We start from the raw sequence: 13,321 nt of genomic DNA on the forward strand, positions 1-13,321 counted from the left end.
GCTAGGAGTGAAGCCCGCAGAAGATGGTGAAATACCCAGACCTGCTACTGTGCACATACACATTGGACAAATGGAGAGAGAAAAGAAGGGAGGCCAATGGGGGAAACAAGGTGGGAAAGAAGATGGATAGAAGAAAAAAGCAAAGATGTAGATAGCCTCCAATACATCCAAACTGGTGTCTTTTCATCTCTAATGGGAAAGTCAAATAGAATATCTCCGTTTCAGGGGTCTTACAAGTGGACAATAGAGAGAAATACCTAAATAGAGGAGGGGCAAAGGAGGATGGGTAAGGAGGAAGGATTTTTCTGCTGGCTGCAGTGATAGCACACTGGCAGGGAGAGTGGGGATGCACAAGGCTGCGAAGCGAGGAAGACATGGAGAGGCAGATATAATACACCATGTTTTTTTCTCTTTTTTTGTGAAGCTTTGGCACCATCAAAATGCCTCAGTCATGCCAATAAACCCTGTTTGAAATTAATTGAATTGACAGAGGCAGCCAGCGAGACAAAGACAGGGAAGAGAGGGGAGAAAGGTGTCAGAACAGGGAAAAGGAAAACTCATTACAACCCATTTTTTTATAATATATAGATCCCTCATTTTGTCTCTGCAGTATGTTTTATTTATTTGAAGTTAGTGGCTTAATGAGATCCCTGTGGTACTACAATAGCTAAGAATGAGAAAAAGAGAGAGAGACAAGAGAGATGGGAGACAAATAATCTCAGGAAAAAAAGGGAGGGAGGGATGCAGGCAAGCAAAGAAACAGGAGAGAAGAAGAAGGGCTATGGATCAGAACAACAGAGGAAGTGTAATGTTGGCAAAAGAGAACAGGAGAAATGATACCATAATGCACCAGCATACTGTAAAGTGCATTACGACTCTCCTGTAAAGCAGTTGCTCTTTCTCTTTATTCTGCACCCATTCTGATAGATATGCATCCAAACTCCTGGGAAAAGACAAAGGCATGTTCAGCCAGGCTGTTGTGAGCTCAAATGAGATGAAGTCCAATGCAGATTGCATACCTCAACCCTGGCTGAGAGAGATTGGCCACAGTGCCACGGCACCCGGCCAGCTCTTTGTGCCAAGCAAAGGAATGGAAAACAGATGCCACATAAAATGCCCTGGCATGGGGGCTGTATATTGATTCATTTGCTGTATTTTCTCTCTTTAAACAATGCTGCTTTATTACTTAGCTAAATATGCTGTAATGGTTGCATGAGCATGCACACACTGTGGAGTGTGGACTGTGGACAGCGTGTGATTGTGTGTGCATGTGTGTGTGTGATTAGGTGTGTGTGTGTGTGTTTATGCTCTGATGTGTATCTAAGCTTCTTTGTGTACATATCCGTTCCAAAATTTTCTCTCTAGTGCAGCAATTGAAAAAGTTGAAAGACCAGCATACTAGCAAGTTTAAAGTGTGTGTGATTAAACTGCACACAGCGCCTTTTTAAGATTCGGCCGGTAGATATTTCCAAGTGTAATCTTCAAAAGTGATAATGCTTCTCTGCTACTTGGCAACCTCTTGTTATCTGAAGTACAGGAAACAGGTGAGGTGCCCTCCAGAGAAATAAGATCAACATTCTCCTGAGCTCCAGGTCAGACCTGGAGTGACTCATAAATACAATCTGTCTGTATTTTATTTTATTTTTGTACTTTTCTCACATAATACAGAACAATTTTCCCCTCAAGTTACACTTGATCATGTAGACCAGAACCTTTGTGACTTTTTTCCTTTGTCAGGAGAATCTGTATCTCCTCTTAACGTACTTTTTTTCTCATCCTGAGTAATTGCCTTCCACTTGGCTGTTAGATGATGTCCCTCTCTCTCTTATCGCCTGCTTCCACTCTCACACTCTACTCCATCCACACGGCATACACTCGTTCCCTTCACCATCACCAAGGTTCATAGCTGTCTCATAAATGTCAAGCTCTCACTTTTCCCGAGTAGGATATTGCTTGATGCCCGCTACCTCATGTTGTCTGCAACTCTCTGTGTAGGGAGGAGGTGGTGGAGGGCTTTTTTTCTGTTTTTTGGCAGGATTGGAAGGGGTGGAAGGGGTAATGAAAAGGTATGTGTGACGAATTGAGGCAAAGGGCGAGGAGGCAAGCTGTGTGGCAATGAAGAGAGGAGAGGAGATGAGGGCACAGCAGAGGGGGGAAAGTCTGTGAAAAAATGCAGAGTTGAAGGGTTTGGAAGAGCAGAATCAGCACTTATGCAAACACTCTGAGGAGCTAGCCACACACACACACACACACACACACCTGTACACGGTGAGTTTTGCTATAGCACCGTTACGAATATCTTCCATATCAGGATGTCATACTGGGCCGAGTCGGCTCTTGGAACAGCGACTCCCTGTTGCGCTGTGAGGCTATTACATGGTCTAACAGAGCTCGACTAATAACATGGACCGGATCAGCCACTTCCCACTTCCTCCTCAGATCATCACGTATCACAGGAGTTGGGGCATTTTTTACCACCCACTCATGCCAGAGACTCTCTCAACCTAGAGGAACACAGGAGAAACACAGACACACAAAGTACTTGAGTTCTTTTTCTCTTACCTCCTAACCCTTCCATACGCTGCATACATCCCATAAACCATAAATCAATTGTTGCCATCGGTCAGTTGGCGACCCTCCACTGTCAGTGTTTTATTGTGCTTTGTTTGGATGTTTGTTGCCGTTAATCTGTTTGAATAGCTGTGGGGGGCTTTCCAAAAGCACTTCTCGCTGAATTTACTGTCTTGGTGGCTGAGCACACATCTGTCTTTTCCTCAAACAGAATTCACACCCAAATTCACAGTCCAAATCCTACGCACATAAACACCTCCAAATCCCCAATCCCCAAATCCCTGTTTAGTAATTGTGTGAGCATGCATGTGTGTTAGGTTGAGATGTTTGCTACTGTCAGTGTGAATTGCGTTTGCCACTGAATGGGTGATGGCTTTTTTTTTTCTGTTTGTGTTTTGTGCTGTGCTGCTGATTGAATCAATTCTATTGACTGACCTGAGCAATAAAGAGAGATGACACGTGAAAATCATTGTATTAAACAGTAAGTTCTTATCGACTCTCATAATGTTGCAATTGCACCAAGCTGAAATGTCTCCCTGATTAGGTTTTAGATCACATGCGCTGCTACCATAGCTTTTAAAAGGGATCCTTAAGGTTTGCTTCAGTGCTTTCTGTGGTGCAAAATGAACCTACAACACAGAGCAGAGAATAAAGGCGTTATTGCTCTCTTTCTTTCTACAAAGAGAACTGTGCTCTTTTTCCACAGCCAGATAGAGGCGATTATTTGGCAGGCGTCTGCAAGGTAAACATGAGTAGCAGTATTACAAATGGTTTAATCAGTATGTTACATTTTTTCCACATGTATATAGTGCCAGACAACACACTTGGCTTCAGGTGGCACAAGATTGCATAAGAGGGTGGAAACTGACTACAGGCTGGGTGTATGTACAGACGTCCTTTGGGAGACTGTAATGGAACACCATTAGAGGAGTCACAAGCACCAGGCTGTATGGTTTTATTGCAAGCGGTGGCGCACTAACTGCCAGGACGTTGTTTTCACCAGGACGGAGCACTTTACACAAGACGCACCTGCAGGCACAATGTCTGTCACTGTGCCTCTGTCTGTCTCTCTCCCCGTCTCATACCGACACGTCCACACACGCACACACTCCTGTCAAGCCCCTCCCTTGCCTCAGTCCTCCATTTTTTCCCTCCATCAACTCAGTGACACCCAGCAGTGGGCCGTGACATTACAGAAAAACAGAGAGCAAGGGAAGGAGGGAGACGGAGTGGAAGAGGAGGGGGGTTGAGGGAAATAGAGGGAGGAAAATTGCAGAAAAAGAGGTATAGGAATTGTGAAGGCAAGATGAAGATATTTAAAGAAGGGGTTAGGAGGGTGGGAACTTGAAAAAAGATTTAGAGGGAGCAAGTGGTGGAGTGAGTGAGAAGTAAGTGAGGGACATGTGAATGATTTCCTCAATGTCATGAAGCAACACAGGGGCAGCTTCAGCCACGGGTGAAGGAGCGGTGAAGCAAGCTTGATGGCTAACACATCTGATGAGAGGAACTGGTCCCCTTGAAAGAAAGAGCTCAATAATTCAAAGGGAGGGTAGAAAAAGAGAGAGTGGGGGAAAAGGAGTCAACAGAATGGGAGCTGCTGGCTGACAGGTGTTTAGAATATACTGTATTTAGAGGGTTGGAGGGCGAGAGGTGAGTGTTGATCACTCTCAGGTCAGAAATTATCAATCAACACCAGCACTACTCCTGCTGCATGTGGATGTCATTTGTGCCAGAAAACACCTTGGAGGTGGTGCCAGTATTTGTGGTCCAGAGGCAGAATTCCTGGCGCAGTTGCAGTGCATCAAAATCTGTCGCGCTTTGTTCCCAGGTAAGCTCTTTGTGCAGGACATCACTTTGGAACAATTCATTCACACTGGCAACTGCGCAGTATGGCCACAATCAGAGCTGCCACCAGCCTGCAGTGCAGACACACAAGCACAGGAATTATACTCTTATGAAAACCACAGGGATCCATTCAGGGCCCACAATGCTCAATGCACAACTCCATTCTGTATAGCAAACGCTATGTCATTTGTCTCAGCCAGCACAGTGTTCAGAATGAAAGTGAAGACAATTTGCTGCAGAAATACTGTAGCACACTGAACTTCCATTTGCCTTGTGAGAGGTAAGACACCCAGCACTTACATAGCATGTAATGAGGGTGACACGGTAAGAAAAAGGAATGAAGGGACATTAATTCAGAGATTTTGCTCTTAGCTAAATTAATGTTGAGCAGGATGAGAATTAAAAAGAGGTCACAGTGGGTGAAGCTGTGACAAGAGGACACAGATTAGAATTTCTCATAATGCAGTAGCTTTAAATTTATTTCTAGGGGCCAAATTCCATTCTTACCATGTTGAAAAGTTTTAGAAATCTGGAATTGTTCCTAACTTGGATGATAATAGCCAAGCTAATTAGAAACTGGCTTCAATTAAGCATTAAGAAACAAGATAATCTCAGCCATTCCTCCAACCTCTAATTTGAGTGCAGATATTCATTTGTGTGAAAAATGGTATTCATTTTCCCACATACATAAATATTCATCTCAAACTCGCTGAAATGGTGCTTTTCAGCTTGATAGTTTTCCTGGCATTAAAGCTGGTGCGTGATGGGGCTGCAGTGCATCCTGCTGGTTGAGCACAAGCACAACAAGCCTCTCACCCTCCCCTACTGTATGTGGCTACTTGACCAACTCCTGCTTTATCTACAGTCTGTCATTTACAGCAGGAGCTCTCTGCAAACTCAGCCCTGATTGAAGCTAAACTGGAATGCACAGCCTGGTTTTGAGCAGGACTGATAAAACTAAACTAAAGCTCTATTACTTTTTCCCAGCTCAGAAAGTGAATTGCAGACTCTACTGCTTGTAGAGTTTACAGCCTTTAAATTGTTTTAGAGTTGTCAAAAGTGTCAGTTGTTATGACACGGCTAACCTACCACTGCACCATGCTGAAAACACACTGATGCAACTTAGAACTGTACGATTGAGGCAACTCCTAAAGCAATTCCTCAGAGTGTCCAAATGAATTATTCTCTATTAATCCTCCACAGACAAATGCTTATACATGCAGTGCTTGAATAGCAGTTGGAACAATACAAACAAATGTACAAAGAAGAACATCCACAAATCTTCATATCTTAGATGTGAGTTCAAAGGAATTTAAAAATTCTTTCGGTAACAGATTGCACACACAGCTTCCAAACTGAGGTCTGGGATTTGGGATTGCAACTAGTATACCTACAGCAGTGTCTGCTCACATTGTCACTCCTTTACATTCTGATAATAAGTCAAATAAAGCTAAATATTCATACATAACCTTACAATTTGTTGTCTCTTTGTTGGTTTGCAATAAATAAATAAAACAAATTATCATATCAGGTGGGTCACAAGTCTTTGGCATTGAGTTCTGGATGATTCTACCTTATACCACTATTACAGACTTTCCTACTCAACTGTATTTTCAAAGTACTTAAATTTTTATAGTGTAAGCAGAATTTTTTAGCCTAAGCACTCTAGTGGATCTAAACACTTTTGCACTCATGACTCCTAAAAGACCTATGGGTGCAACTCTGTGATATTCCCTTTACACATGCCTGCACGGACACAACTAATAGTATGAAGTTATAATCACTACTGAGAATAGTGCAATGCAGTTATCCTAATGTTATGTATAAGGGTTTGATCATTTATCCCTTGAGCAGCCTCGCAGCTTTTTGTTTATTCATGCTCCTCAAAAAGCGAAAACACATTTACATTTATACTGTAAATGCTTGCAATCAAATGATGGCATAATCAAGTTCAAATGTGTTTCGAACAATATGAAGTACATCAGTCTATGATTATTAACTTAGTGATGTTGAATGGGTCTGAAGGGGCACACTTTGCTGATAGTATAGTGAATACTTAAACCCACATTAGCCACAGACATCAGCGCTCTGCAGTGTGTAACCGCTGAGCGGTTAGTGATTCACTCTGGCTTCAGATACAGTACTTATTCACAAAGATCCCCATTAATATGACCATAATAATATAATATCAATGTAATTAATTTTTCGTAATTTACTTAAAAATTCTTGCAACTCGTAATAATAATTTCTTTAAAGGGTCTGCCTTCTACCGATCACCACTACTCTATTAACACACAGTTGCTATGATATTCAGCTGGCTTGGTAAGAACATAAATATTTTTGTTATTAACCATTAAAAAGGCTAAAACTACCGTCCGTCAACCATTGTGCATCAAATGGACTTTAGAAAGCATAGATTTCTCCAAGTTAATCTGGCTAATCGCCTGAAAGACTTTAGTAAACAGTAGTTTATGAAATATGTTCACAAATATAATGCAATACTGCAATAATAGAATGCAGCTATTACACATAACTTTGGGTGCAGCAGTAGGATGTGACAACTTGAATGGGTGTGTAATAATATCTGAGAATGTGGCCATTTACATGATTACTGATATATTCAAACATAATGTATTAGTCCAAACTGGTGTACTCTAGAATAAAAAATGCAAAAGTGCATTGAGAGTTACTGATACAGACTTTTTATGAACAGCATAGATCAACAGAGTCTGTGAGGAAAGGCAGATAATTTGTTTAAAAGAGTTCTGGTCAAGAATGCTTCTCATGCTGTGATAAAGGATTAGAGAAAATTAGAATGCTACAGCTATAAAGACAAAATAAATTTTATGTAATGCATGTTGTGATATATCAACAGGACTGATACTTATTTTTGCTAATGTTAAGTTTTTTTGCTATAACATATATATATATATAATATGTATCATTCAAGGTATGGTATCATGCTTAATTTCTAAAATATGTAGTCACAGCATATATTCTTTAGCAGAATCACACTGTAGTAATGCTGGCTATCTAATTCCTACGTATCTTCATCTCTGTTCAAGTATAGAGGTGTGTGGCCATGAGCCTGAGGCAAAGAGAAGTCCATGTGGATAAAAGCTACATGACCTTTCCACAGTTTTCTCCTGGAGGAGTGTAATCTTTAGAGCCCTGAGCAACCTCTCTGTGATATGCAGTAGTCCTCATGGATAAAATTCACAAAGGCCAGGTAGATTTTGTAGCCCCGCACTATCACTTTATGCTCACAGAATAGTGGCGGTCCGTAGGTGTGAATATGGATCCAGATTCTCACAGTACAGTACTCTGTTTGGTAGTATACACTCCATTTGTAAATGATCCAGCAGACCTGATTGTATTTTCTGAGTGACAAAAAACAGCCTCTCCTTGGCTGCCCTGATAATGACAGCAGGGCAGGATAATATCTACGTCATGTCTCTAATTCGTGGTCTGACTGAACTGATTATTCAGATCAGATTGCATTGGAAGATGATTCAAAATTCATCCACATCCATTTTCTGCAGTGAGCCTTGGAGCAAATTAGACCAGTCCAGTTCAATCTCTCTGTGGGGAATTAAAAGGGCATCTGCCACTCTGCACAGCTCTCTATTAACTGCAAAATGACAGTCTTTAATGTTGAATCTTGCTGGAGTTCATGTCAAAAAGAATGTTGAAAAGGCCAAAGACCTATTTTTCAGATGTTGGTAAAAAATAAAGTGAAAAGTAAGTTAATTAAAATATGTCTATATACTTTGAGTAGTTACTTGGTTACGATTTGATTTTGATGATATGATGATATTGAATTAAAGTTGTAGACTTGTGGAACAACATCACAAAGTTCTGGACACTTTGCAGCCTGTATATACAAAAGATTATCAATTACAAGAACTGATCAACCAGAACAGAGGACAAAAGTCAGCCAATCAAACAGAAATGCTCAACAATAAATGAAAAGCTATATGGACACCACAGCAGATGCAACAAGCAACAAGCAAATAGGTCGGACGCGTCTAATTTCCTGATAGGCCCACTCCCCCTCGCAGGCCCTCAAAAAACTCCACCCGTAAATGTAAATATTTTGAACATTTAAGACAGTAAATGGTAAATAATATTGTTGGTCATATTTATTATAATATTATCATCAGAAGTAATAAATAAACTAGTTTTGTGTTACCCATAATATAGACCCATCTCAGGATGTGAGCTGGGTGTGGTGTTCTCTGGACATGGCTCCCCCCTGCAGAGAAGACACAACAGCAGCTTCTTCCATTTGGCTTCAGGACTTTTTTGAGTGTGACTTTTGTTTTTACTCTATTGCGGATTAGACTATGTTGTATACACAAATTATCTATTTAAAGGAGGTTTAAATATGTTAGAATTATAGTGAGTATAAATTGCAACTAAAATGATCAACAAAATGTGAAGGATAACAGTTTTGTCAAAGACATAATATGTTGCAGAAATATCTAGTTAACATAGTGACCTTCTAATTTTTGGCTCATCCTGTCTCATAATAAAAATAAAATAAAAAACACACAAAATGTCAAGAAAGCAAATAGATCACGGTTGTTACGGCATATAATGAATTATACAGGTGGCCAATTCTTACACTGCACTGTAAGAGTTAAATTTTACAATTTTTTTAAAAATCCTCCAAACATGCTGGATCTAGCTAAAAGGCTCATACAAGTAGGCCTACACAAAAATTACTCTGTCATAGTAGAGTAATTTGTTTGTTTCTATTTTGAGTAACAGAAATAAAATAAAAGGACGGAAGTCAAGTCAGGCAGCAATGCAAAATCCTCAGATTGCACCTTGTTGCAGCATACATCAACCACCTACTGTTACTGTTGTTATATCTGTCAAAAATTGTTCCACTGATGCAGACTTTACAATGTCTGTATTTGAAGAAAATATAAAAAATAAAGCGATTAAATTTATTATCATCAAGTGATTAAATACATGTTTTCATATTAAGTGTAGACGGCAGAGGAGCCTTCATGTTTTCAGTTTGTCCCTTGATGGAGACACTCACACAAGGAAATGTGCACTTGGGTAATAGTTACTTAACAGTGGCCTGAAAGATTTGAAATTATAATAGAATATCATGAGCTGTGTGAAAGTGTAAGTGCATAAACCTAATAATGCAGTCCAATATGGGTAAAACTAACACAGTCTAAAAGATTCAGTTTTGGACCTGGGATTTTAGAGATGATATTGCAATGCAAGTATTTCTCTGTTAACATAAAACATGGTTTGATCATTTGCCCTGGAGCGGCCCTCTGGCTTTGGTACTGTAATACATGTAAACCAGCATCGTGTTCAAAATGCTTAAATCAGCATCTTCAAGAGTTTTCCTTAAACTTGCTGAATTTGCTGAGTTAGTGGATCCGCCTTAATTTCCAACCCAATAACAGGAGGTAAATTGTTGTTCCACATTGCACCTGATAAGAATAATTCTCACCACTGAAAATTATCTTACACCTTATGGTCTCTACCAAGAAACTGCCTGCCCTAATCTGCACCACCAAGAAGAGTTTTTACAAATTAATTTTTTTCAAGGTAAACAAACATGAAAATTCCCCCATGTGCAGTTTGGCATCTACAGCTATAGATTGCAAGAATTAAAAAGCAAAGTGGTGCAAAAGGGACATGTATGGAGATTAAAATTAAGCAATTGAGATAATTACGTCTATTGGACAGCCGTTATTTCCAATATCTGCGAGTTAATTTATAGTAAACTATCATTGGGGGATGGTGTAATACACACTTTTTCCCACTAGATAATGCTATTTCACTATGAAAAAACCTTCATAGTGAGCAGTAACCATGTCAACAAAACACTAAAACATAGTTTCTGTTTTCTTTTTCTGTTTTGGAAACACACAAAGTATGTAGCCACAACCACACAATATATAAACCACAGAAGTAGGGCACCTGTATATATAGGTCACCTGATAGAACTGGTTCCCCATGTACCAAGATTGAGTCCTTGCTGCACCACTTGATCTGTGATTGAGTTTGGGTGTCAAAACAACATCCTAGACTTTATTCAGTGTCAGTAAGTTTCTGGGTATGTTTTTGCTGCGTTACGCTTAGACAACTTTTTTTCATACCAATCATCAAATAAAAAGCCATCATCCTCCACCCTTCGTAAAAAAAAAAAAAAAAGACATGTGTATAAGGGTCATGGAAATGTTTAAGTCAGCATAGTTCAAGCAGCTACACAAAAATTGCAACAAGTCACCACTTCCTCTACTTTATAAATGTCCGCCTTAAGGTGTGAACATGATGACAGTTCCTCTATATGCATTATAGTTCTTGTTGCACAGCTATCTGCTAGCTATAGGTGTCATTTTGCAAATGGGATATGGGGCCAGGGTGCTAAACTGTAGATTATACAAAAAAGTGAACTAAACTTAACTGTTAACTGTGAACACTTTGGCCCTAAATAACAGTCTCAGTAGAAACTCTAACAGTCTATCAACAGATCAGCACTTATTCTAGAGTACACCAGCATTAAAGCTGAAAGAAAACAGCAGGACTGAGGAAACTAGACAGTTCAGTCTGCCCTCATGTCTTATGTACCCATATAGATCATTGCATTGTTATGGATTTAATTTATTGTATTCGATAGGGACAATGCAATTGAACATATACAGAGCATGAAACTGATGCGGTGAATAGAAAGTTTATAGTTATTGGTAATTCTTAATCCTTATCCCTCGTAGGCTTTTACATATACAGTGTAATTAAAATATACAGTTTTCAGTATCATGTAACCATTACACAACAGGTATGAAAAAACAATAAAATACACATACCCCAATACACCACAGTAATATGCAATATTATATAATAAGCTTTTTTTCCACTTTCTCTTTCAAACAATGTTTTATGAGAAGTTTTGCAAAACCATAAAATAAAAAGAAAACATATTAAAGGAGAGAAAATTTTACATTTTAAAACACAAGAATGAAGAAGAGAAGAAATTACATTTAAAAAACTCATGTGTTTTAAAACAACAAAAGAGTAAAAAAGGGACGTGATGACAAAGGCTTGATCTATTCATACTAGGGATGCTCGATATTGGCTTTTCTGCCGATATTCGATATTGTCCAACTCTCAATTTCCGATACCGATATCACCCGATACCGATATATGCAGGCTTTTTACACCTTTTAGAGTGCCAAGAGTTGAAGTTATATTGCTTTATATCTGCCATATAAACTAAAATCGCGTACTCACACCACAGCAAAATGTTATCCAGGAGGAGAAAAGCACGCGAGGAGCATTTAAACACAGTTATGAGTATCTTATAAACCTATACATGGTTCAATGATTTCTACCAGGATCTTATGTCACTTTTATGATACTATACAAGAGTTAAACTCCTGACCACTACGTGCTACATAAGTTTTTACTCCTGAAAGACAGACCGGAACACCTATGGTGAATTACCATTATTTCAGATAGTATACGTAACAGAAGCTATCGCAATATAGGAAGACTCGCTCCGCATAATATCCACGATCCCTCAACGATATTTCATCCAGGCCACTATAATTACACATAAACATGATAATATCCGGAATCATATAGAAATATCACAGCGCCGATTTTTAAAACAGATAGCTTTGGTTTCTGTAGGCTCTCAGAATTTCCAAGCGCTGCAATGCACACAAGCATGGGAACATTTACCGGCGGCGCACCTAGATGTGATAATAACAAATCAACAACAACTACACGCTAGACTCGGTTGGTTGCTAACCCAATGGCTAACAAAGCAAACACTTTAAAGCCGTGAATGATTTTAATATTAAGACGCTAGCACCTTTTTTTTCACCCTCTTGAGCTGTTCCTTCAACTACAATTGGACTTAAGAACTTTACATTAGCACATCCTTCAGGTGCATAATAACCAAATTAAACACATCAAACCAAAAGCTACGCGCCTTAGCTAGCGATTAAGTGTTACGTGCTCTTGTTCACGTATTAAACAATGAAAGGTGAAGTTGCGTTCTCTTATTGGTCCACAGACAGTGTTTACATGTTGGAAGCCATCGTTGCATTTATGTACTGCCATCCAGTGGGGGCATCACCAATAAAATCTAGGCAATCAATGTGTTACATTCCACAATAGGAGATACGTGTTATCGTTGTACCTAACAGTTTTTAAAAAGCTCTGCATATACAGTATCGGGTATATCAGGTATTCGCGAAAATTGCGAGAGGATTTTTTTTTTTGGACAATATCGAAGTATCGGCAGAAAAGCCAAATATCGAGTCATCTCCTAGTACCTGCGCAATCAGCATCAAGCCTTTGTCATCAACGTCCCTTTTTTCTCTTCTGTTGTTTTAAAAACACATGAGTTTTTTTTAAAATGTAATTCTTCTCTTCTTCATTCTTGTGCTTTTTAAATGTAAAACATCTTTCCTCCTTTAATAGTTTTCTCTTTTTATTTTATGGTTTTGCAAAAACTTCTCTCCCATAAAAACATTTTTGCAAAGAGAAAGTGGAAAAACAAGCTTATTATATAATATTGCATAGTTACTGTGGTGTATTGGGGTTGTGTATTTTATTGTTTTATTCATACCTGTTGTGTAAATGGTTACATGATACTGAAAACTGTATACTTTTAATTACACTGTATATGTAAAAGCCTACCCGAGGGATTACAACGGATCAAGAAATTACCCAAATAACTATAAACATTTCTCATTCCACCGCATCATTTCAATGCTCTGTATATGTTCAATTCATTGTCCTATCGAATACAATAATTAAATCCATAAAACATGCAATGATCCTATATGGGTAGCCATAAGACATGAGGGCCAGACTGAACTGTCCTACGTTTTCCTCCCCAGTCCCCCGGCTGTTTCTT

This window comes from Morone saxatilis, unplaced genomic scaffold, assembly GCF_004916995.1.
Source record: "Morone saxatilis isolate NCDOM2014 unplaced genomic scaffold, NCSU_SB_2.0 Contig14, whole genome shotgun sequence".
Classification (NCBI taxonomy): domain Eukaryota; kingdom Metazoa; phylum Chordata; class Actinopteri; family Moronidae; genus Morone; species Morone saxatilis.